The 25,137-nt window shown below is 44.3% G+C and overlaps 1 protein-coding gene and 1 long non-coding RNA gene across 2 annotated transcripts in view; both read left to right on the top strand.

The window, feature by feature from the left end:
- The window catches only part of LOC125890289 (uncharacterized), a 31,649-nt gene extending 20,966 nt beyond the window's left edge, over window positions 1–10,683 (top strand). Inside the window, exon 4 of the long non-coding RNA XR_007449524.1 lies at window positions 7,845–10,683. This is a non-coding gene — a long non-coding RNA (uncharacterized LOC125890289). The remainder of the gene's footprint in view (window positions 1–7,844) is intronic.
- Window positions 1–25,137, top strand: part of traf2a (Tnf receptor-associated factor 2a) — a 185,055-nt gene that overhangs the window by 67,891 nt on the left and 92,027 nt on the right. The window lies entirely within an intron of this gene.

The raw sequence follows: 25,137 nt of genomic DNA, 5'->3' as shown, positions 1-25,137 counted from the left end.
AAATACACCAGAGCAAGTCCACGTGTGGACAAGGACGGATGCAGGCACACCGCTCAGACGAACCGTCTGGTGAGACGCAGGAGAATCCTAGGTAGGAAGCACACCATAGTCCTAGTGATCTCTCAGTGCCGGCAATCCCCCAAGATCACACAAGGAGAGCCTCCAACGCCATTCCAGAAAGCCCACCCCAGCCAACAAGGGAAAGAATCAAGTGGCCCAAGATGAGTGATGGAAAGGAGTGGTCCATGTTAGATGAAGATCTGGACATGGTGCTTGGAGCGGTTCAAGCAGGATCAGCAGAAAGGAAGGTGGGTTCACTGACAGCCATCACCTTCAGTGTGGCAAAAGAACGGTTTGGAACAGTGCCAAGGAAATAGAACAATGCCAGACCAGAAAAGCAGGACAAGAGAAAGAAAGATCAAACAACTTAGGAAGGAGATCAAGACCCTGAGGAAGCAATTCAAACTGGCAAGCACAGGAGAAAGGGAAGGAATTAAAGAGCTGACAGCCAGCCTCTGCGAGCAGCTCATCAGAATAAGAAGAGCTGAGAGGTTCAAAGAGAGGCAGAAGAAGCAGGAAGCTGCACGAGCCCAGTTTATAAAGGACCCCTACCGCTTCACCAGATCACTTCTTGGGGAGGTAAGGTCTGGGACTCTAAGAAGTTCCAAAGAGGAGGTGGAGCAGTCTGTTGAGGAGACATTCAGTGACCCTTCAAGAGACAATGCCCTAAAAGGAGATCATGGGCTTACTAACATCGACCCACCCACCACATCCCTCAGCACAGAGTGTCCATCATGGAGAACGGTTCAAGAGGTAGTCAAGCATGCAAGATCATCTTCTGCTCCAGGTCCCAGTGGTATACCGTACAAAATATACAAGAAATGCCCGAAGCTCCTCCAAAGGCTGTGGAAGCTTATGCGGGTAATTTGGTCCAAGGGAACCATTCCAACAAGCTGGAGAAGAGCGGAAGGGTGCTATGTGCCCAAAGAACAGGGATCCACACAGATCAGCCAGTTCCGAACTATCTCCCTCATTAGTGTGGAGGGAAAGATTTTCTTTTCTGTGCTTGCCAAGAGAATGAGTGCGTTCATGACCCAGAATGGATATATTAACACCTCTATCCAGAAGGGCAGTGTCGAAGGGTTCTCTGGGTGCTTGGAGCATACAGGGGTCTTTAGCCAACTCATCCAAGAAGCAAAGGAGAAGAAAGGCAGCCTAACAGTCGTCTGGCTTGACTTTGCAAATGCATATGGGTCTATTCCCCATAACTTGATCCAAGTTGCTTTGGACTACTACCACATCCCACATAACATCCAGGGCATGATCACCAGTTACCTGAGAGACACCAAGCTATGATTCCAGTCCGCCGAGTTTACAACAAAGTGGCAGCCAGTGGAGAAGGGGATAGTGACAGGATGCACAATCTCTCCCATCTTGTTCATCATGGGAATGAACCTGATCATCTCTGCAGCGAGTACAAAGTCAAGAGGGCTGAAGACCGCTGCAGGATGTCAACAGCCAGCAATCAGGGCATTCATGGATGACCTTACCGTGATAACACCAACTCACGTGCAGGCAAGATGGGTCCTGGCAGAACTGGATCGCATGGCCACTTGGGCAAAGATGGTCTTCAAGCCCAAGAAGTCAAGGAGCCTGGTGATCCAAAAGGGAAGAACAACTGGAAGGTTCAAGCTACTTGTTCAAGGGGAAGTGATCCCTAACAATCCAGGGGATCCCAATTAGATGCCTTGGAAAGTGGTATGATGATTCCCTGTCAGACAAGAACAGCATCTCCAACACCGGAAAACAAATCGAAGAGTGGTTGAAGAGGATTGACAAGTCTGGCCTGCCTGGGAAATACAAGTGCTAGATCTACCAACATGGCCTGCTCCCGAGACTCATGTGGCTTCTCACTGTCTATGAGGTGCCCCTATCAACTGTTGAAGAGATGGAAAGGAAGTTCAACAAGCACCTTTGGTGATGGTTGGGAATACCCCCGAGCTTTACATCCTTGGGGCTCTACATAAGGTCGGGCCAGCTCCAGCTTCCCCTGTCATCAGTGGTGGAGGAGTTTGAAGTCGCCAAGTGCAGACTGTCCCTGACATACAGTGGTGTGAAAAAGTGTTTGCCCCCTTCCTGATTTCTTACTTTTTTGCATGTTTTCCGCACTTAAATGTTTCAGATCATCAAACAAATTTAAACATTAGTCAGAGATAACACAAGTAAACACAAAATGCAGTTTTTAAATGAAGGGTTTTATTAATGAGGAAGAAAAAAAATCCAAAGCTACATGGCCCTGTGTGAAAAAGTGTTTGCCCCCCAGCTCCTATTAAAACATAACTGTGATTGATCACATCTGAGTTCAATTTTTGTAACCACACCCAGGCTTGATTACTGCACACGTGTTCCCAATCTAGAAATCACTTAAATAGGACCTACCTGACAAAGTGAAGTAGACCAAAAGATCCTCGAAAGCTACAGACATCATGCCGAGATCCAAAGAAATTCAGGAACAAATGAGAAAAAAAATAATTTAAATCTATCAGTCTGGAAAAGGTTATAAAGCCATTTCCAAAGCTTTGGGACTCCAGCAAACCACAGTGAGAGCCATTATCCACAAATGGCGAAAACACGGAACAGTGGTGAACTTTCCCAGGAGTGGCCAGCCGACCAAAATTACCCCGAGAGCACAGCGACGACTCATCCAAGAGGTGATAAAAGACCCCACAACAAGAACTGCAGGCATCCCTTGCCTCAGTTAAGGTGTTAAAGTGTTCATGACTCCACCATAAGAAAGAATCTGGGCAAAAATGGCCTGCATGGCAGAGTTCCAAGACGAAAACCACTGCTAAGCAAAAAGAACATGAAGGCTCGTCTCATTTTTGCCAGAAAACATCTTGATGATCCCCAAGACTTTTGGGAAAATATTCTGTGGACTGATGAGACAAAAGTTGAACTTTTTGGAAGGTCTGTATCCCATTACATCTGGCGTAAAAGTAACACCGCATTTCAGAAAAAGAACATCATACCAACAGTAAAATATGGTGGTGGCAGTGTGATGGTGTGGGGCTGTTTTGCTACTTCAGGACCTGGAAGAATTGCTGTGATAAATGGAAGCATGAATTCTGCTGTCTACCAAAAAATCCTGAAGGAGAATATCCGGCCATCTGTTCGTGACATCAAGCTGAAGCGAACTTGGGTTCTACAGCAGGACAATGATCCAAAACACACCAGCAAGTCCACCTCTGAATGGTTGAAGAAAAAACAAAATGAAGACTTTGGAGTGGCCTAGTCAAAGTCCTGACCTGAATCCTATTGAGATGCTGTGGCATGACCTTAAAAAGGCGGTTCATGCTCAAAAACCCTCCAATGTGGCTGAATTACAACAATTCTGCAGAGATGAGTGGGCCAAAATTCTTCCACAGCGTTGTACAAGACTCATTGCAAGTTATCGCAAACGCTTGATTGCAGTAGTTGCTGCTAAGGGTGGCCCAACCAGTTATTAGGTTTAGGGGGCAAACACTTTTTCACACAGGGCCATGTAGCTTTGGATTTTTTTTCTTCCTCATTAATAAAACCCTTCATTTAAAAACTGCATTTTGTGTTTACTTGTGTTATCTTTGACTAATGTTTAAATTTGTTTGATGATCTGAAACATTTAAGTGCGGAAAACATGCAAAAAAGTAAGAAATCAGGAAAGGGGCAAACACTTTTTCACACCACTGTATAGGGACTCTCAAGACCAACTCACCAGGGAAGCAGGAGTCAGAACAAGATCTGCCGTAAGTGGGCCGCCAGCACGGCAATTAACCAGGCAGAATGTTCTCTAAGGACCAAAGACATCATCGGAAACCCTTGCACTGGAAGACAAGGTCTAGGTACATCACATTTCCAGCAGTGGTCAAAGTCCACCCCTAGGGAGAAGAGAACCATGATCCAGGATGAAGTCCGAAACCTTGAGGAAGAAGAGAGAAGAGCAAAATCTATGGAACTCGCAACTCAAGGCACCTGGACGAGGTGGAACCTCCCAAAAAGAACATCACATGGAGTGAACTGTGACGGCTGGAGCCCTTCTGTATATCCTTTCTACTTCGAGCAATGTATGACACCTTACCAACCCCAGTCAATTTGCACAGGTGGGGAATGAGGGAGGACCCAATGTGCAGGTTGTGTGGCGGGAAAGGAACAATGGCGCACATTCTGACAGGGTGCAAGAACGCATTGACACAGGGGAGATACAAGTGGCGCCATGATAAGGTGTTGGCAGTGCTCGCAGACATCCTGGAGCAGGAGAGGAGGAAGAAACAACCAGCCAAAGCAAGGCCACTGCTGAGCACCATCGCCTTTGTGAAAGAGGGTCAAAGACCTGTCGCCCACAGCCAAGCCAAGCAGAATCTCCTGCAGTCAGCCCAGGGATGGGAAATGGAGGTTGACCTCAGGAGGAAACTCCACTTCCCAGAGGCGGTGCTGTCCACCACTCAAAGACCCAACGTCATCATGTGGTCTCCAGAGGGAAAGAAGATCATCCTGGTGGAGTTGATGGTGCCGTGGGTGGAGGGCTGTGAGGAAGCTGCAGAGAGGAAAAAAGCCACATACCAGCAACTTGTCCAAGACTGCCAGGATAAGGGATGGACAACATGGCTGATGACGGTGGAAGTTGGATGTCGAGGATTCCCAGCTCAATCTGTGTGGAATCTAGTGACAAAGGTTGGACTGAGAGGCCACTTGAGGAAAGCAGCCGTTCGTAGGCTGGGAGAAGCGTCAGAGAGAGCCTCCTGTTGGCTCTGGCACAAGAGAGAGGACACAAACTGGAAGCCAGGAGGAGAGGGGCAGTGACCTTGCCAATCACTGCTGACCCGCCAACTGGAGGGTGTTGTGGTTAAGGATCGAAACACCCAGAGAAGGTTGGGGACCACCTGATGACCTCTCCTCCAGGCCAAGGCTTCACCCATTAGTAATGGGTGTATGTTAGCATTGTAGATATCTTATACAACCTTGGTCGCCTTCCTTGAGAGTTTACAGAAAACCCTTTCTCCCAGAAGAAGACGAAACCGCTAAGGCCCCGCTTCTTCAATCCACACGACTCCGCTGAGCCCTCTTCTGCCACATCGAGGACATCCCCATTCATCCCACTGTAGGATGCTACAGTGGCCCTGTGCACTCATCCCGCAACAACGGAACTAGGTGGAGAGCTTTAGTCTGGGCAGAGACTTTACATTTAGCAGGTAATCTGAACTGTTGCTGTGGACCTATCATGTTTGATTGCTGTTTTGTTGTTGGGCTTGTCGCAAGCCGATTTGTTGTTGCTCACTTGATGGATAACCTGCCGTTAGTCTGCACCACCGTGCATTCACAATACGCTGCATTTCTATCTGGAAAGACTAGCGGACAGTAGACTGACCCCAGTTCGTCTATTTGCCCCTGAGAAATAGGAAAGCGACCACTGTGTCTCTCTGCGGCTGCTTTTTCCCCATGCCAATTCAGAGCGCCTGCCCTCCTTTTTCTTCACTCTCTTTCCTCTCTTACAAACCTACACTCGCACGTACACCTATATCTGTGGTAAAATCACACATTACCCTGTTAGCGACTCCGTAGGAGAACTCACCATTACCACAGCCTCCACACACACGTGTAAGCACGGCTACTTTGTTAGAGCATACAGTGTTTTCAGTCCCGCTAGACGCCATGTTGTGCGTACTTTAAAGGAGCACGTGGAGCCAGCAGCTTTGTCACCATTGTTTTGCTCAAATTTCCCACCTTATTCTTATCAGCACCTGGCGTGATGTGTTCGCGTCCGCCATTTTAGGTCTGTGGTGGTGTGACCCCCATGAAGTCATGTCTGCCATTTTCTCTCTGTCTCTCGCCCCTCCCCCCCACACACGCACACACACAGATCCACTTGCATGGCTTGATTTACTGCGTCTACAGTTCATCAGTCCAGTGTGTTTATTAATTCAAGTGCTTGATTGGTTGATTTATTATTGCTTTAATAAACATTTGTGACTTCACTAGAGCAGTCCTCTGTGGTTATTTGTGTGTTGTTTGTTGTATCAACAGCTGGTTGAGATGGTCAGTGCTTGGGCCCACGCCTTCTAACCTGTTTAATTTTTAATATTTTATATATGTTAACAACCTTAGACGAAGATTCCCCTTTTGACTAAATACAGGTTGGTCACTGATTCCTGATCCCAGGGTGGTGCCTCGGAATTATTGATTTACATTAATAATGTATTTTCTCAGTTAATTACAATAAGTAATAAGGCTGTGCAATTAATCGTCTGGTGATTGCGATTACAATTTTGAGGTCAAATGATTTCAAAATGAATGAAATCGAGGGATTTTTGGTCTCGGATGCTGGAGATGTTATTTTGTCTTCTACGGAAGACAGATGCGCATGCGCAATACCGCCCCATCCCCTCCTCTCCTCTATTCACTCCACGAGCCAGTCAAGTAGGTGAACTACGAATAATGCGAGGGGCAGGTGATCGCGAAAGATTTCAAAAACAGCGTGCGGTAAATGGCAGAGGGAGGGAGAGCGAGAGACGGTGGTGTGTGTGTGTGTGTGTGCGCGCGCACGCATCAGGGCCGAACTCCGTTGTGCTCAATACAGAGAGCAGAGGAGAATTGTAAACGTGCGGCCATGTAGAGACAGAAATTACATGCTGTCGTGTAAATAATATAAGTTATCACGTGTGCCGCATAGTCGTTTTGATCAAAATAATCGTGATTATTATTGATTTTTTCCATAATTGAGCAGCTCTAATAAGTAATTAATTTAATAACCAACCTGCCGTTAGTAGACCCCAACAACACAATGCCACAGATGTCACAAGTTTTGAGGGAGAGTGCCATTGGCGTGCTGGCTGCAGGAATGTCCACCATAGTTGTTGCCCATGATCGAAATGATTATTTCACACCCATAAGCCATCTGCGGTGAATTTGGAAGTACATCCCATTGGCCTCACAAAAGCAGACTACACATAACCACCTCCATATCCAACGTTTTCACATACAAGGTTGTCTGAGAGCAGCCACCCCAGGCTGATGCTAGTGGTTAGTACAACCAAAGAATTTCTGCACAAAATGTTAGAAGCTGTCTGAGAAAAGCTCATCTTGCATGCTTATCATCTTGTGAACATTTAGAGTTGAAGCAACATCTGGATATTCCACATCTGTCAGGTGGATGGATTATCTTGGAGAGATTTTTTATTTTACATTCGTGACCAGAATTTGAGAGAAAAATATCTATTGAGTGCATAGAAAGTCTTAGATCTTTAACTTAAACCTGTAAAAAAAAAAGGAGCAAATACTATAGGGTTGCGTATAATTTTATAAAGCAAAAGATAATTTGCTTCCCAGCTGTATTCAGAAGTTGTTTGAAATCAGAGGGAGCATACAACTGTGAGGCAGTAATAGTAATTTTTGTATAACCTAAACCTAGTATGCTGAGTAAAAAGGATCGGCATATTAAGCTTTAGCATAAGCCTACTTTGTTTTCCCCTTTTGTTTTAATGCCTTGTTTTTACTTATTCTTATGTGCATTCCTTTTGGGATGTTATTATCAAGAATTAAAATAAATAGTATTGATATGCATTGGTATGTAACAGCATAAATACTGCAGTTGAGTGAGTGTGCAGTAGTGTGGCAGTGGTAAGTGAGAAGGAGCCAGCAGCCAGTGAGGCAAAGGCAGTCCCAGTGCAAGAGAAACCCTGTCAGAAGTTACAAACATAATTAATATAAACTTATTCTGTCAGTATTTTCTGTTGACTGTGAAAAATTTCTTCTTTTTTTTAAGTTGCCAAAAATAATTTACCTTTTATTGGTGTTTTGTGTTTTACCTAAAGGCACATCTGGAGAGCACCTTGAGGAGATGATTCAGCAGATCTACAAAAGTATCACAAATAAACTCAACAACTTTCTGGAAGCCTACAGCAAAACTGATGATACTTCCCTCACATTATCTGTGCATTGTGTCTGCATTGCTTTGGTAAGGTGCCACAGCTGAAATAAAAAAAAATCTCCAGTCTTCAAAAATGATTGGTGTAAAACCCGCAGCTCTTGCTAGAAGAAAAGCAGCATTAGAAGAGAGGACCAGCAGTGATACCTTGGCCACCTTCTAAGTGCTCAAGGACTGAGCATATGTATTTAAAAAAACACGGCAGTGCAGGAGAAGTGAAGTGCACCCCATTCCATATCAAACTGTGTAGAGGAAAACACATCTCTCGGTGATAATCACAAGCTCAACTGCAGTGCACCTCACCCTTCCCATCCAAGCCAGGGGATGGACACTCAACTTCCCCATTTCAAAGTGTTTTTTGATGAACTGACTCATGCATGAATGTATTTGCTATGGTCAGCAGTAAACAATGTTAAGTATAGCGACTTGACAGTAAGGCTCAGTAGCTCATGTAGCAGTGTATTTTGCTAACGTTATATTACCTTTACTTGTACTTATTATAGTATAGAACAATATGTAACTGTTGCAGTATTCCCGTTTATTTAATTTACCAGGCAGTCTTGATTATAACTTGTTCATTTCTGCTGAAGTGTGTAATAGTTAATAGTTTTTATGAGCAAGATATCACTAAAAATCTACTTTTAGTGGTGGGAGAAGTTGGGGAGAAGTCAGATCCTTCTAAGTTAAAGCAACAACACCTCAGTGTAAATGTATTCATGCATTCAACACTTTGCACGAGTAATATACAGAAGTATTATCAGCAAAATGTTACAGAGAGTAGAAGTACAAAGAATGACTGTTTCCAGAGAAATGTTGGAATCTTAGTGGTGATGCATTAATCCTTACTGATTAATCAATGCTAGTCACTGCCTGTGCTCGTTTGTGAAATCATTTAAAGCTACACTTACCTTTCTGGGAATTTTACACTTTTCTTTGTTTAGGTTAAAATGCTATTAATAAGCTGATGGTACACTAAAATGTAAGTGAATTCCACCAGAAATAAAACTCATAATTATACCATTCTCATATGGTTCTAAGAAAAAAGTTTTCTCCTGGAGGCCTCTGACTGACGTAACCACTCGCGTAGCATCTCCCCACCACACCCCCACCCCTGAGTCTGTGAGACAACAAATATGCTAGTAACAGGGACGCTTGTGGATATAAACTAGCAACAGGAATGCTTGTGGGTATAAACTGTAATTACGGTGCAACAAGAAGTAAATTCTTCAGTGCAATACAGTTGCGAGTTTCACACAGACATTAGAAACCGCTGCAGAGATCTAACGCTACAACCGCGAGAGCTCAGGATGTGTAGCAAGCTTGGCCTGTTACGTTGAGCTAGCCCTGAGATGACCGTGGTATCGCCTGGAGCTGTCCCGACAGGGAGACATTGGCAGTGCTGTGACAGGAAGCGGGAGCAGGGGAAGCGCGGAGCGGACGTTTGCCAGAAGGACGCTGGGAACAGTTCCCAGCATCCTTCTGGCAAATGTCCGCGAAAAAGGATTACATCCGACGAAAAAGGATTACATCCGATTGTGGAGATCCACTCACCGAATTGTGAGGGACTGCTGCGTCCTTGTGTTCACTGAGACATGGGTGAATGGCAACATATCAGACTCCAGTGTTGAGCTAACGGGGCTAACACTATATAGAGCAGACAGGGAGGCTGCGTCATCCGGTAAGCTCCGTGGTGTATACACAAACAATTCATGGTGCTGTGATGTGAAGAGGATCTCCCAGTTCTGCTCTCAGGATGTGGAGTTTTTGACTGTGAAATGTCGACCCTTTTCATCCTACTATTGCACTATATGTTCTTTCTTTTATGTTGCACAAATTGTTTTTAAATGTTTTGTTTCTTTTTGCTTTGGGTATGCGAAATGTCATTTCGTTTTTGTGCTACGCATAAAAATGACAGAGAAGTTCAGTTCGTAACATTATATATGATAACACAGCATCCAGTTGCTAACGGCTAACGTTAGCCTACTGTAGTGTAGCCTCTGAAACATTAACGTTATCTTCCTTGTGCGTTTCCACTTACTAGTAACGTTAACGCTACTATCTAATGTTAGCACTGTAACCTTATTCTCGTCAGTCATCACTGACTCCGGTTGAGTTTTAAAACTCCGGGGTTGCATTTTTAATGTTACACTCGTCCTCCTCTTCCGTGTATCTAACGTTACCTTGCCAATGCCTACGTCTGTCTTAGATGTAATGAGGACGTAATGGAGGAGGGGGTTGTAGGATGTGGATGGTCAGATTTTTTCTAAATGCTGTGTGAAATGCAAGAAAGGTAAGAGTTCCTTTAAATGAGCACCACTGTCATCCTTATCTTCAGAGTCTGACTGACACAATTTACTTTGTAACCATACAGTATGTTAACTGGTTAATTTTGGGTACATGATGTTATTTCCTGTTACATGTGGACCTACCTGAGGTTTTGTGCAATATTCATTGTCTTTAAGCACTGGTTTACTTTTTATTGCATTTTGTTATTAGTCATCTACAAAAACTTTTCATTCAAAGGATGGGTATGGCCTCAGAAATATGTCTTTTTTTCTGGAGTAATGTGACTGTGTATTAACCAAATTAAATATCAAGAACTTTCAAGCCCCCTGCGACAAATTGGTGATTTTTGATACTGGGCTACCTGCTGTTTTTCAATAAATACAATAAAAATGGTGTTCTACTGCTGTACTAGACATTTGTCATCACGGCTCAGCATTAACTATATATTATTATTATTGTGCCTAAAGTAGTAGTAGTAGTAATAAAGGTGGTTGTGGTGGTGATGATGATGATGATGATGTAGTAAAATTAAAAGTCTGGTGTGAAGGATTGGGGGGATACATTAGTAGAAATGGAATATAATGTATTAAGTAGTATCTTTTGTGTATAATAACCTAAAAATAAGAATCTTTGTGTTTTCTCTACTACAGAATTCTATTTTATTTTTTTGTTTATTTAATCTATGTTTACCAGATAAGTCCCATTGAGATCAGTGATCTTATTTTAAGGGAGACCTGGCCAAGAGATTAAATGAATAAGAATAAGCTTCTTATATTGATGTAGGGAGTGGGTCCTCTTCCACAGAGATCGCCATGTTGCAGCGCTATGTACATTAGCCCAGAACAGACAAACCAACTGGCTCCAGATAGGGCTATTTGCGGTTTCATGTCAGCCACTGTAGGTAGTAGCCCCTCTACGATGAACAGTGTCAGAAAAACACAGATTTTTAAAAAATGTGAAACTGCTTTATTCAGTGTTTTTACTGTTTTAAATCACCATTTGTTGTAAAGCAGATAATTTGACTCCCAGTAAAATTCTCCTGAGCAATGAACAATGAAGGAATTCTAACCAGTAGAAGTTTCACCTGGTTGCATATCTGCAATCCTCAATGCCAGATGCCACTAAATTCCCCATAAATCCTACAAACTGGTCCTGTAATACTTAATAAACGTTGGAGACGCTATTTGCAGCCCTTTTAATGTATTAAATATTGATAAGGAATATTCCAGTTAACACAGAGTGTCTCCCCTAGTCTGTTCTTGAGGTGGGGTAATAGTGAGGTGAACTTTAATTTACATATTAACTGTCATATCCTTATATTATCAGAGATAAGACTTCTGCGACCAGAGATCCAATTTTGGTGGACGACCAAATGAAATACATCTTCAGCGCGAAATTTTTTAGTGCCATTCTGGGAAAAAAAATAAAATAAAATAAAACAACAACTTGTGTAGCCTATAGATACAGTCAGTTTTTACGGAACACCCACAAAATGTCACATCCTTTTATGTCATGGGGGGAAAACCATAGACTGTAAATAAAATGGACGTAGCTGCCGTGATGTTACCCACAGGTTTGTGGACTCCTGTTTTTTAGCTTTGGATATAGCATTTTGGCTGTTGCCATCCTAGTTTTTTTGAGCCAGAAGTGACCATATTTGGATGAGAGGGTGGATCAAGCAGACAGCCTGTCATTCAAAGTGATCTGCCCTTAATTATGTGTAAGTTAAAGCCTTACTAAAATCTAAATGGGAGAGTTATATAAAAATTTACAACCTTGCAGTTTTGATGAAGAGTAAAATAAACTACAGAGACCAAAACCATTTTTGTACCAGGCTGTAAACATGTTTGTTTTTGTTGGATTGACTGGCTTCTGGGGCCAGCCTCAAGTGGCCACTAAAGGAACTGCAGCTTATGGTACTTTGTGTTGATTTCAGTTTTCAGCCTTAGAGGTTGCTGCCTGGGGAAAACAAAGAATTTGCTACTTTGCCAGAGAGTTGCTGTATGGCTTTCTGCACATGAAATAAGCCTAAAAGTCCAGAGTTTATGGATATTTTTCCACCTTGACCCTATTTCCCCATATTTTTGCATCTTAAGTGATAAATGGGAACAGCATGTTGAAATTGGTCCAGTATTGAGCGAGAGCAGTGGCCATGCAACATTGTAAACACTGTGGACATGTTCACACAGTCAGTTTATGTCCACTAAAAGTGCTTGTTTTGGTCTTTGACAGCCTTGGCCTAGTAAGATTGTGGAAAAGAGCCCTACAGAGAAGATCCTTATTGTTAAAGCTTAAGATCCCCTGCCCCAAAATCGCTATCTTCATCCTTACCAGACTCCATTAAATAAACAGGAATTTAACCATTATAAAACACACTTCATTTAAGTCAACAGAAACAAAAACAAAACCCTGAAAGAAACCATCTTGGTTTGTCTTACCATCACTTTAACAATCACCAACTCTGGTTTGGTTGAAATAAACCCTCAATTCACTCAGTTAGATGTGAAAATATGCTGGCTCTATACATGCTAAAATTACTGTATATTTTACATGGAGTCAGGTTGGTTTAGCAATTTCAGGTCTGTTCCTTAAAAAAAAAAAAAAAAAAAAAAAAGATCTGAAGCTTTATCCAAACAGTGTTTGATTGTTTAGCCACTGGTAAAAGCTGTGAGTTGTGGACCTGTAGGACCTGGGGTTTCAAATCAACGTCAAAACATAGGCTAATGATGTTGCATAACTTTGGTGCTGCTTTAATCTTCAAACATGCATGGAGTTCACTAAAACATGGTAGTCTGTTACATCATAGTGTAAATGGCTGTAGGGTACTGATATTATAGTAAATTTTATCAGTGATATCTAAAGTAAATTTGTGAGATTAAGAACCGTGCTTTCCAGCACAAACAGGCTGGGAGAAACGATTGTTTTCCCCCTTGCTGACTCCGCACTCACCCTGCACCCTAACTGTGACTAGAGAGTGTCTCTATCTGGGGGGTATTCCAGAAAGCGGGTTATGTGAAAACTCAGAGTAAGTTAACCCTGAGATGAGGGAAACTCTGAGTTATCCATTCCAGAAAGAGAGGTAACTGAAACTCTGAGTCAGTCACCATGGTTACAGACTCTGTGAACATAACCTGCTCGCTGACAGGTTTTCTTCAATAAACCCTGAGTTTTTGTCTGTCTCCTCCCTCTTGCACGCTGTTTCATTTCCTCATTCATTCAGTCCGTGTCAAAGCTTGTATCGAAGCTCATTAATTAGCGGAGATTTACCGTCTGTCACAATCTAAATCCTACTTGATATTAGTTTGTTACTCAGGACTGTCTTATGTTAGGCTACTGAATTTATGCACATCAGTCATTTCTTTGGACATCGGTTTTTGTCTTTACATTCAAATATTACACAGCGAGAATTCACCCTCAGCTCAGAATCAAACCTGTCCTTTTTATATTTATTATTTTTTATAACACTGTGCACAAGGATCAGACTGTCAGTCTGTTAGAGCAGCTCTGAAATGTTTATTGCACATAATGTGTAGGTCTAATTATTTAAATTTTAAAAATGGGTATGAAGCTTTAGACACGTAGTATCAATGACTAATGATCTCTATCACTGATGTCAGTGGTCGCACTGATGGAACATAATTCCTATAGCCTAATATTGGGGATTATGTTCATATTTCTGAGTGAGCAATGGTGCAGCATTTCAGTGTCTTTAAATTTACTACATTTGTATTTGAAATAAAGTCACTGAATGCTGTTGAGTCAAGATACAAATAGATGTGCAACATTTTCAAATCTACTGTATTTTAACCTCAGCGTCTTTTCAAGTGCAGATCACCAAACATATTATTACTGGGTCAGACTGTGAGTTTACAGTCATGTCTTTATGTGTTTGATCTATAGCCTAGACTATATGTTTTAAATCTTCCTATTTTTCAGTTGCTGCCTCCTGTGTTTTTCCCCATCATATCAAATCTGAACAAATATATTATTATATATTATTAATATAATGTAATGTAATATATCTACAGCCTGATACACAGTCAGATTCCATCACTTTATCTTCATTAAGAATTATGTAAGTCTGATAAATGATGAATAAATGGACAACACTGAATAAAACTTTTTTATTAACTTTATGGTTAACTTATTTACACTTTCCTCGCTCTGACTCAGGCTCTTCTTTTAAAGATAAACGTGCACAGTCTGCTACACATGCATTAATATCTCTACATCCACTGGATTAAAATGGAGGCGCTGTCTTTTATTTACCTGTTGCCATGGTGAATCGTGGAGTCAGAGCTCCATTGATGATGGCTTTTTATTGTTGGTTTAACTCAGAGTGAACATACTCAGAGTTGACTGAACTAACTCAGATCAGCTGTTCTGGAACCGGATACTCAGAGTTTCCCATCTCAGAGTAAGTCAACTCAGAGTTCAGGGATAGACTTAGAGTTTGTTGAACCTCCTACCTGGAATACCCCTCTGTAGTGTAACTCCCTGATTCCATGGCAACGTTGTGCTTCCTGTTCACATCCAAGGAACCTATAAAATAAGGGAGGGATTATTACATCAGTGTCAAAACCTGGTTCCTTGGCTGTGACAAATATGGGAAAGGACAAGGTTGATGATGGTAAATTATATGTAATTTATTGTAATAAAATGAACAACTAAAGAAATAAAATGTCATAGCAACTGATTGAAATTGCAAACTTTGAATGGGCATATCTCATGCCCTGCATGTCGTAGAGAGATGAAACTTTGCACATATGTGCCTCAAGAACCTATAACTTCATTTATATAGATTTTCCGCCATTTTGAATTTTTTGAAAAACACTTAAAATTGATCTCTTCCTAGGAAGTTTGACCGATCTGCATGAAACTCAGTGAACATAATTTACCAATATCTAAAGTTCCCTCTTGGCAAAAGTTGGAAAACTTACTAAAACTGAGCTTCTATAAGGCAGTGAATATTGCAGAGGGCATGGCTCATCACATAAGGGTGTATAACATCTCAAGGGTTTCACCGATCACCACGCAACTTTGTAGACATATGACCACACATAATCTGAGGGGACCCCTCCATTATTGACCCAATCAAACAAAATAGGGGCACTAGAGAGCTAATTTCTGTTTCTTTACTAAACAGGATGCCTCAAGGTGACTGGAGAAATTTAACTCTAATTGGCAACTGGGTGGCGCTATAACAACAGAAAAATGCTTAAAAATGGCTAAAATGCAACCGATCACTGTGGCTCCCCCTGTGGCCGAAGGTTTTTTTTTTTCTTTCTAATTTTTGTTATGACTAAGTCATGGTATGGTATGCTGCACATAATCATAGAAACTGTCAGTGTGTCACTCTGTCAGTCAGTCATTCTGTCTGTCTGAATACATTGCTCCTCTTAATGGGTTCAGTTGACTATTTAATCTGCAATTTCCTGTGACCTGTATCCCAAACACACACCATGAGAAACTGTATGTGGGCAACTGTGCACTCAATCAATCAATCAATCAATCAATACTTTATTTGTCATTGTCATAATAACACAGTTATAAATAACAACGAGATATTGTTATGAGCAACTTAATACTGATATAGAAGTATTTTTAGAAAGTGCAGAAAGTGCATATGACATTAATGTCCAGAGAAACCCAGCAGAAGTATTAAAAAGTGCATTAAATGCATAATACAATAAAGTCCAGCACAGCAAATACACAAAACCACAAATACCCAGACATTTAGGGACAGTAACATTACAGCAGCAGAAATAGACATTCATCGGTCACTCATGTGCAAGAGAGAATAGTGCAGTGATACAGTCTTCAACTGCCATCCTCTGTGTGAAACAGAACGGGTTGGGGCAGTAGACGGAGGTGAGTGGAATGTTGTGTGGGAGCTGCAGCAATGCAAGACCTAGTTCACAGTGATTGTAGTGGTGGAATGTGTGAAGATGGATGGGGGGGAAGAAAGGGGGAGGGCTGTTCATTTAGTAGCCTCACTGCCTGAGGGTAGAGGCTGTGGGCAAGTCTGGTGGTTCTGATGCGGATGGACCTGTATCTCTTCCCGGAGGGCAGCAGGTGGAAGAGGTGATGTGCAGGGTGATGCTGGTCACGCAGGATGTTGTGTACCCGCTAGGGATGGGCAAATGATCAAAATTCATTATTCGATCATCAAAAAAATTAACGATCAATTATCGATTAATTGATAAGCGAGTATTTCAGAAGAGAGAAAACAAAAGAGCGCAGTGCACACTGTCGCCGCAAGAGAGCGCGGCTGCCCCAGTTTTGAGCTTCAACCCCCCAGGCCAAAGAGGAAGAATGGCGCGCATGCGCAGTTCACCTGTGGGTGTTTACAACCAGCCAACCAACAGGTTTCAGTTTTCAGCAAAACCTCCGACTTTCAATGGCATAGTGTTTTCAGAGGCCTCAAGGGAAGCCGCTGAGGCTTTGGAGAGCGATGAGAGCCCTGCATAGGTCCGGCGGGGGTCTCGTAGGCATGTCGAGCTGCCGTGCTCGCCAGGCTGAAGGGTCTCGTTGATACGGCGACTCGCCGGGTGGGGGGTCTCGTTGGCACGGCAGCTCGCCGGACCTATGCCAGGCATTGTAGGGGAAACACTGTGACTATCGATCAAAATTATTTGTGATCGATCAAAAGCCTTAACAATCAATCATCGATAATCGAAAATTGATGCCCATCCCTAGTACCTGCCGCAGACAGCGGGTGGTGTAGATGGTGCTGATCTCTGGGAGACTGGTCCCGATGATTCTCCCTGCTGTTTTTACCACCCTCTGGAGGGCCTGCTGCTCAGCCTTAGTGCAGCTGGAGAACCACTCTAAGAAGCTGTAGGTCAGTATGCTACCGAATGCACAATGGTAGAAGTTCACCATGAGCTGCTGAGGGATTTTAGCACTCTTTAGTTTCCTCAGGTAGAAGAAGCGTTGTTGGGCCTTTCCCACAGCTGAGTTGATGTTAATGCTCCAGGTCAGGTCCTCTGACACAATCACACCCAGGAACCTGAATTCTGTAACTCTCTCCACCACCTCACTCCCAGTGGAGAGTGGAGTAGGGATGGATTGACCTGATTTGCGGAAGTCCACGATCATTTCCTTGGTCTTTTTGATGTTAAGGGCCAAGTTGTGGTTCTCACTCCATGATGCCAGATGTTGTACCTCACTTCTGTAAGCAGACTCGTTGTTGTTGTTGATGAGCCCAAGCACCGTGGTGTCGTCAGCAAATTTGACGATGAGATTGGGTATGGGTATGGACTAGTAAAATAATATTCAGGAGGGCTACCGTTAGCCGACTCAATAATGTTTCATCACTTACTGGTGCTTGTTACTTTGTTCGTCAATGAATTGAGTTTAGCATTTGCACTTTGTTCAGCAGAATGATTGTCAGGCCTTACGCTGGTGCAGTGGGCCTCGGGTTCCTCCTGTTGCAGGATAATGTAGGCCATGTAGGCAGATGATGAAGGCATTGATGCCATTGACTGGCCCTCTCATTCCCCTGGCCTAAATCAAATTGGGCATATATGGCACGTTATGTATCTATGCATCCCACGCCACTAAGTACCACCACAGACTGTCCAGGAGCTCACTGATGCCCTGATCCAGGTCTGGGAGAAGATCCCCAGGACATCATTTTGGTGTGATTTTGAATCCAGCCCTTAATAGGTTGATAATTTTGGTCTCCACTAACCGTTGTTACGTGAAGTGACAAAAATCGGTGCCTGAAGTTGGGCCAGATGGCTCCCGACCTTGTCCTTCTTATTTCTTCCAAAGTATCTTCTGAAGTCTGTTCTGGGTCTAGGTTCGGCTGGCAGATCTTTAGGAAATCACTGGAGACAAGCTGGATCTGGTGCAATCGAGTTTATTGTGTTCACAGGCAATAACACAGACAAACTCATGAGTCAGGCTCCGGAGTATGACTAAAAAATTGCTTTCACTATCCTGGCTTATATGCTGGTGGAGGTCGGAAAGATCTCCGCCTATTTCTATTGTCCTTCCCCTTTCAACCCGTTTCTATTGGTAGCAGATTTCTTCTCTCTATTCCGTCTCAGCTACAATTTACCACCAGTATCTCCGGAGCTGCTCACATTTTATTTTTTAAAAAAAACACGTGAACCTGAGGGACTCTCATGCTACAATCCCTGGTGTTTCCATACAAAGTGATCCATTACACATATACTGAGTAATACAATCATTTGAGTGTGTGTGTGTGTGTGTGTGTGCTCCATACAATATAATCCATTACACATGTGCTAGGTAATACAATCCTTTGAATGTGCGTGTGTGTGTCTTCTTCTCCTGTCCATGAACCCTTTTTGGTGCAGTAGGCAATAAATCAAGTGGGTGTGCTCCCCTTTTCATCCAGTGCTTAGTGTGGTGTTTGAGCTTACACACGTGTTATTATTCTTAGTAGAGTATATCACATCTTAACATCATATATGACATATATATGTGTATGTCTAACAGTTCCCTGAAAGTTCAGAACAGTATATAATGAAGTCTGTTAAAAGTTCAAAGCACCATATGAGAAAATCTGTTATGCTTTCGCAGTAAATCTGAGGAGGCCCCGTGTTAGTTCACAGCTGAGATGTCACTGAGAGTTTACAACTTAGACGTCACCAAGAGTTCACAGCTAGGATGTCACTGAGAGTTCACATCTACGTCTACCCATTACCTTTAAATGCAGTATCTATTCTTTAAAACAGTCTAAATGTCTACTTTAATAGCAGTTTACACACAAACATGATTATGCAATCAATTCAGACCGGATACAATATAAGCCGGATAAAAAATTACACTACATTCCCCCCTTTGGGGCTTAACAGTCCCACACACAATTACTTAAAGCACAGGAAATAAGGCATAGGCATAGGGGTGAAAGAAAAATATATATATCCCCCCTTTGGGACTTTATAGTCCCATATCATTAGTTTAAAATCGCCAGCACCATTGTGTTCCAGTGGTTATATCAGTAGGTTATTAGTAAGTGCTACATAGATCATCACATATAAGTTGAAGAGGATACTCTATGGCCTAGTGTTATCATCCTGTAGCATGAGGATATAGAATGACATTGGCACACAGTAATACTAATACAGTTTGTGAGAGATTAACTAGTGACTTCACAGGTAAAGGTTACAGTAGACGTGAGTTATAAGTATTATGAGCTGTCCTCTTACTGTCCCTCGAGCCCTCCGGCTGGCATCCGCAGACGTCGATATGTTGCCAGTTGATCTTTTAGAGCGTCAACCTCTTCCTGCGTGGCCTCATAAGCGTTGAGCTGTTGCTGCAAGGTATCCCTTGCCTGTGTCAACTCATGGACTTGGCTACGCAAGTCCACCACCTGCCCCTCGAGCAGCGCAGATGAAGCCTGTGCAGTCTTTACTGTCCCCTTTTCTTATCGCGTAGGTGCCATGACGGACTTTGCGAAGTCTCCTTCGCAAGTCAAGGGGAAAGCTGCGCACCAGCCATCGAAAAATCAGTGCCGGAACATAATGCAGCTGGTTACGCAGCTCGGCCGTCAACTGCATCTGTCGTAACATTGCAGGTGCTCCATCTGGCAAACATCGAAGCTTGATTTCTATTTCGTCTGGATCCACATTATATTCATCTTGTAGCAGTGTGCGAGTCGTCTGGGGCAGTGCAAACACACTCAGGTGTCCCACGTTACGTGGTGGCTTGCGACTCTGGCATGGCTCTGCTGGAGGTGGGGTGGTTGGTGAATAGCCAGGCGATGACGTCACACTATCCTCTGACGGAGTGGACGGGGCAGTGGAGCATCTTGGCATCATGTTTTTGCTGCCACCAGGTTTAGGGAGGTCATCAGTGTGAGATGGTGCTTGTGAGGTAGGGGGTGCTGGGGGCTGCTCAGGATTCAGCGTGCGGTACGGGGGGGGGGGTAATGTGGGCCTGGAGTGGTAATTGTCCATTCTACTGGCCATTCAGCTCCCTGCCCGGTTCCCACCTGGATCTGACTTTCCTGGCTGGAGGTATGTGCAGCTGGTGTGAATAGTTCTGGGCCGGCTCCCCCACTGCCGGAGCTCACAACTGGCTCGGATTGTTGGCGGGACATCAGATAGCGGATCAGGCTGGTTGATGGAGGGTGGTTCAGTATCTGGATTGCCGGTGCCGGGGTATGGAGTTGATCATAGAGCTCATCTAGGGATACCTCGGGAGGATGGGCTGGTAATGGATGGCTGGACCCGGGGTGGAGTAGAGACTGAGGAGGCCCCATCACGCCTGGTCTCTGTTGTTGCTGCCAGAACACAGATTGGTCTGCCTGGTTCTGCTGACATGGATATGGTGCTCTCCACGACCCAGCCATAGCCTGCTATTGTCTCAAAGATGTAGAGGACATTTTAGTGCACTTTCCCTTTACTAATTATCCTTTCCCTATTTACTCTTAAGTTTATACTTCACACAAGCCATGCAAGAAGGGTTAGTATATTAGTATCTGTTACAACTTAAATGCTGGTAAGTAGTGATTATAGTTTTTGGTGACAGCAAGGCCATCAGGGTCCCCTTAGGCAATTTCCTCATACACTGCTTCAACCCGTTTGGCTTTCTGATCATTTTGGACAGTTCCTGATGCCCTGCTTTGTAGCATTATCTCATACTGGTTTCTACTCTGCCTACTTTCACCTTGCTTTTGTCGTTTGGAGCACTGTCTCTGGGAACCTGTCATGTCTTCATATGATTCAATGTTGGTAGGTCGTAGCCCTTGATCTATTACAACAAACTGTCCTGAGACGCTTGTCAGGGCCCTTCTGATTACAAGTCGTATCAGGGGAAGAACACAGCAGGCTATTATGAGGAGAGCCAACACAACAACACCCAAGAGCATTCCCAACATCTTCAAGGCCCTCTCTGGGGATAGTGATGACAACCAGTCCCACATTGAGGGGGTTCTGGTGTTCCAGTTTGAGTGCTGCACATGCTCATCACGTAAGGCCCGCATGCCTTCCAATGCTCTGGTCAAATTTCCACCCTCCCCTGTATGCATTGGAATGACAGTACAGCAATGCTCCCCTATTATATCACAGACCCCTTGGTCATGGGCTAGTAAGGTCTCAATAACAAGTCTGTTCTGTATCGTCATCAGGGATGTGGCATGTAGTTGTTCATTTACCCCTTCGAGGGCTCTTATAGTCCAATTCACAAACCTTTGTTGATTATACCACAGATAATTTATCCACCGACTATTACGGGCTATGTATTGTGCATTTACTGTAGACCCCCAAACTGGCCAAGATCCTAATACTCTGCTTGTCTCTATCCATTCATCTGCTACAGCCTGCTGGTCCTTAGGGACTCCTTGAGGCACCTGGTCCCAGGTAATGTACACACTAGCATCTTCCTCCCAGGAGTGCCTCTGAGTTTCAGATGACCTACGGCTCCTTACTGGGGTGCTATTGGTTAGACTGAGTATCGTAATTGGTCCTGTTAACATTACTGGAGCACAAAGTCCCTCCCACTTAGCCGGCAATACTGCTTTCACCTGAAGTTCATGCTCACACATCCAAAATATGTCTGCTAGTGGGGTGGTACCATTGGTCAAGTCCATTGTCCAAATCCACGTAGTCCCATTATAATTTTGGCCCAAAACTATGGAGTCGTCCTCCATTAACTACCTGGTGACATTGGATTTTGGCTTCTTGGGTTGTATTACATACCTTTCGTATCTCTGAGAGCTGTACTGTACCTCCTGGCGTAGATACCCTTCCTGTAATCTTTTCATACCTACAGCGAATCCGCCTCTCTGCCTCCTGGCCAGCGTCAATTTGGGTGTCGTTATCTAACCAATACTCTATCTTGTTCCCTCGTGCTATACAAAATGGGAATATGAGGTCTGGAGTTAGGAGCACCACTGGTGGTACTTGAAATTCCTGTTGAACCTGATCAGAGGTATTCTTAAGACTATCTGGACAAATTGCAGTTGTGTTGGTCCACCTCTTTCTACCCGCTGCCATCCACATGACACATGCAGCAAAACACTTATCCTGTTCCCAGCATCTCTCTATATCAGGGAGTGGTCTAACCTTGGGCAGGCCCCTTCTCCGGTGGCAAGCTACGCAAGTAGTATTGGTTACTTGCTTAGCAGAATATTCTAACCATTGATAGAAAGCATTGGACTTCCATGTGGTGGTCCTTATTAACTCCACCTTCTGCTCTAGCACCTCTCTTGGTTTTCTTGGTGCTCTAGGATGCAATTGGAACCATTTCTGCGCCACTTTCAAAGATATAGTGAGCCCACCCTCTACATCTGTACACCCTCTCATATTACACTGGACTCTTGCTGTCACCATTCCCTCCATGCTACAGCGTGATCCGGTGGATTGTCCATGCAGTCTAAGGTCTCCTGAACCTTCCATCAATACAGTGTCATAAGTGTGTGCCTTATAGTAGGTTAGTTGCATTATCTCCCTGTACGGTATCTTCCCCTGTTTTGCAGCCAAAGTTCCCAATGCTAACAAACACTCGCTATTCTCATTCCGGCCTTTCCTATTCTGCGCTGCCCCCTTGCTCTGATGTATTCTTGTTGCAATAAGCAATAGGGTTAGTATTAGTACAACCACTGCCCCTACTTTGATTTCTAGTCGCATGCTGACTGAGCCCTTAGGTTGACCGGGGGGCTGTTCCCTCTCCAGGGTCTGAAGCTGGCCGGGGGACTGTTCCCCCTCTGGGGTCTGAGGTTCTGTCACCTGTGCTTCCTGGGCCTGAGCCTGAATCTGGGTCTGAGTCTGAGTCTGAGTCTGCGTCTGTGTCCTCTGGTTCCTTAGCTTCTCCTGCTCTCGGACTGACACTTTCCTCTCCCTCTTCTCCTTCTGTCTCTGTTCTCTCTCCTTCCTGTCCTTCTGCCTCTGCTGCCACCTCTCTCTCTGCACTTGTCCTCTCATGATCTGCCCTATCACTAGCAGGTGGTGACTCATGCGGCAGATGTTGGCCACTAGTCCCGGGGGAGGGGGAGCCTCCCTCTGAAGAGCCCTCCTCTCCTGCTGATACCCTCTCTGGTAACGACCCACTGCTCTCACTCTGGGCTGAACCGCGGCTGTCACTCTGGGTTCTCTGTGCTCTGCGCCTCTGTGCCACACGTGCAGATCTCCTTGTCCCCTGCTCCTGTGGGGAGGCGTCGCCATCCCCTTCTGGATGATCTCCTACAGGCCTTGGGGCGGCTTCGCCGTCCCCTTGTGGCTCTGGGGTTACTGCTCTCTGTCTGGCTCTAGACCCGGGTATGAGTCCTGCCGGGCCTTGTGGGTTAGCTCTGCAGCAGTGGTTAAGGTGGAACCAAACATCCTTACCTTCAACTTTCAAGGCAGTTGGTGTGGCAAGTATCACCTTGTATGGACCTTCCCTTCGTGGCTGGTCCCACTTTCTCTTGAACACCTTGACGTATACCAAGTCTCCAGGAACAATCCTCTGGAGGTCCGCCGGGATGTCGACCCCTCTATCTGCTGTGGCCCCTTTCACCTGCTGGAACACTGCCCTGTGGATGCGAGTTAGACATCGTAAGTAATCAAACATTTCACCTTGCAACTGTTCCAGGGACGGTCCCTCACAGGGACCTCTCAAGTAAGGTAGCGGCATGGGCCGGCCCGTAAGCATTTCATGCGGTGTTAGATGCGTGACTCGGCTAGCTTGTGAGCGCATAGACATTAGTGCGAGTGGTAAAGCATCCACCCAGTTAAGCTTGTTTCTGCTATCTGCCACTATTTTAGCTATTTTAGCTTTCAAGATGCCATTTGCTCTTTCTACCGCTCCCTGCGATTGGGGATGGTAAACACAGCCAAATTTCTGCTTAATTCCTAGCTGCTTCAATGTCTCCTGTATGACATTGGAGACAAAGTGGCTGCCGTTGTCTGATGATATGGCATCTGGCATTCCAAATCTCGAAGACTTCTTGACACAAAAATTTTATGACTGTTTTGTGGTCTGATTTCGCAGTAGCTTTTGCCTCCACCCACCTACTATATCTACATATGACCACTAACACATACCTCAGTCCCCTTGCTCTTGACTGCGTCCCATGTCAATGTAGTCCAACATGAGATGTCTAAAGGGCCCGTCTGGAGTTGGAATGTGTGCCAGTGGAGCTGAAAAAACTTTCCTGATGTTGTACTCTGCACAAACATCACATTCATTTAGCACCCTATCCACTGTGGCTGCCATGAACGGCGACCACCATACTGCTTGCAATTTCCTGAGGATCTCTGCGCAATGGTCACTACCATGCGCCCAAATGATGGCATGTCTTAACAGTAAGGTTGGAAGTACAACGGCCATGGGCATCTAGCCAGACGCCATACAATGGGCCCCGTATCGGGCCTGTTTGTGTATTCTTAACGGCACCACGTTTAAGCCACAAGCGTTTCTCAGCCTCATCTACTCTATCTTGAGCTGCTATTAGTGAGGACAAGGACACAAGGGATTCACAATCCTGTATGGTCAAAATGGGTGCCATAACTGCCCCTATTGCTGCTTGTTTGGCTGCCTCATCTGCAAGATTATTACCTGTGGCTATCAAAGTGTTGGTTTTTTGATGGGCTGGACACTTAATGACAGCTAAGGCCTTTGGAAGTGTCATGGCTTCTAACAGACTGAGGATGGCTGCTCCGTGGATTACAGGGGTGCCATCTGCTCTGCGGAAACCTCTCTGTTTCCAGATGTTAGCATGAACATGGCACACGCCAACACCATATGCTGAGTCTGTGTAGACATATAGAGATTTTCCTGCAGCTAACTTAAATGCTTCCCAGTGCTTTTATCTCTGCAAGTTGGGCTGAGCAGGGCTGAGCAAGCTTGCGGGCCTGTACTGTGTCAAAAGTGTGGTCATCACTTTGTAACTGAACAATGCCATATCCGGCATGACTGCCGGTGGCATCACGAAAGCA

This window comes from Epinephelus fuscoguttatus, linkage group LG6, assembly GCF_011397635.1.
Source record: "Epinephelus fuscoguttatus linkage group LG6, E.fuscoguttatus.final_Chr_v1".
NCBI classification, from domain to species: Eukaryota; Metazoa; Chordata; class Actinopteri; order Perciformes; family Serranidae; genus Epinephelus; species Epinephelus fuscoguttatus.
The sequence above is the reverse complement of the archived record's forward strand: the minus strand, read 5'-3'. Positions and strand labels throughout refer to the sequence as shown.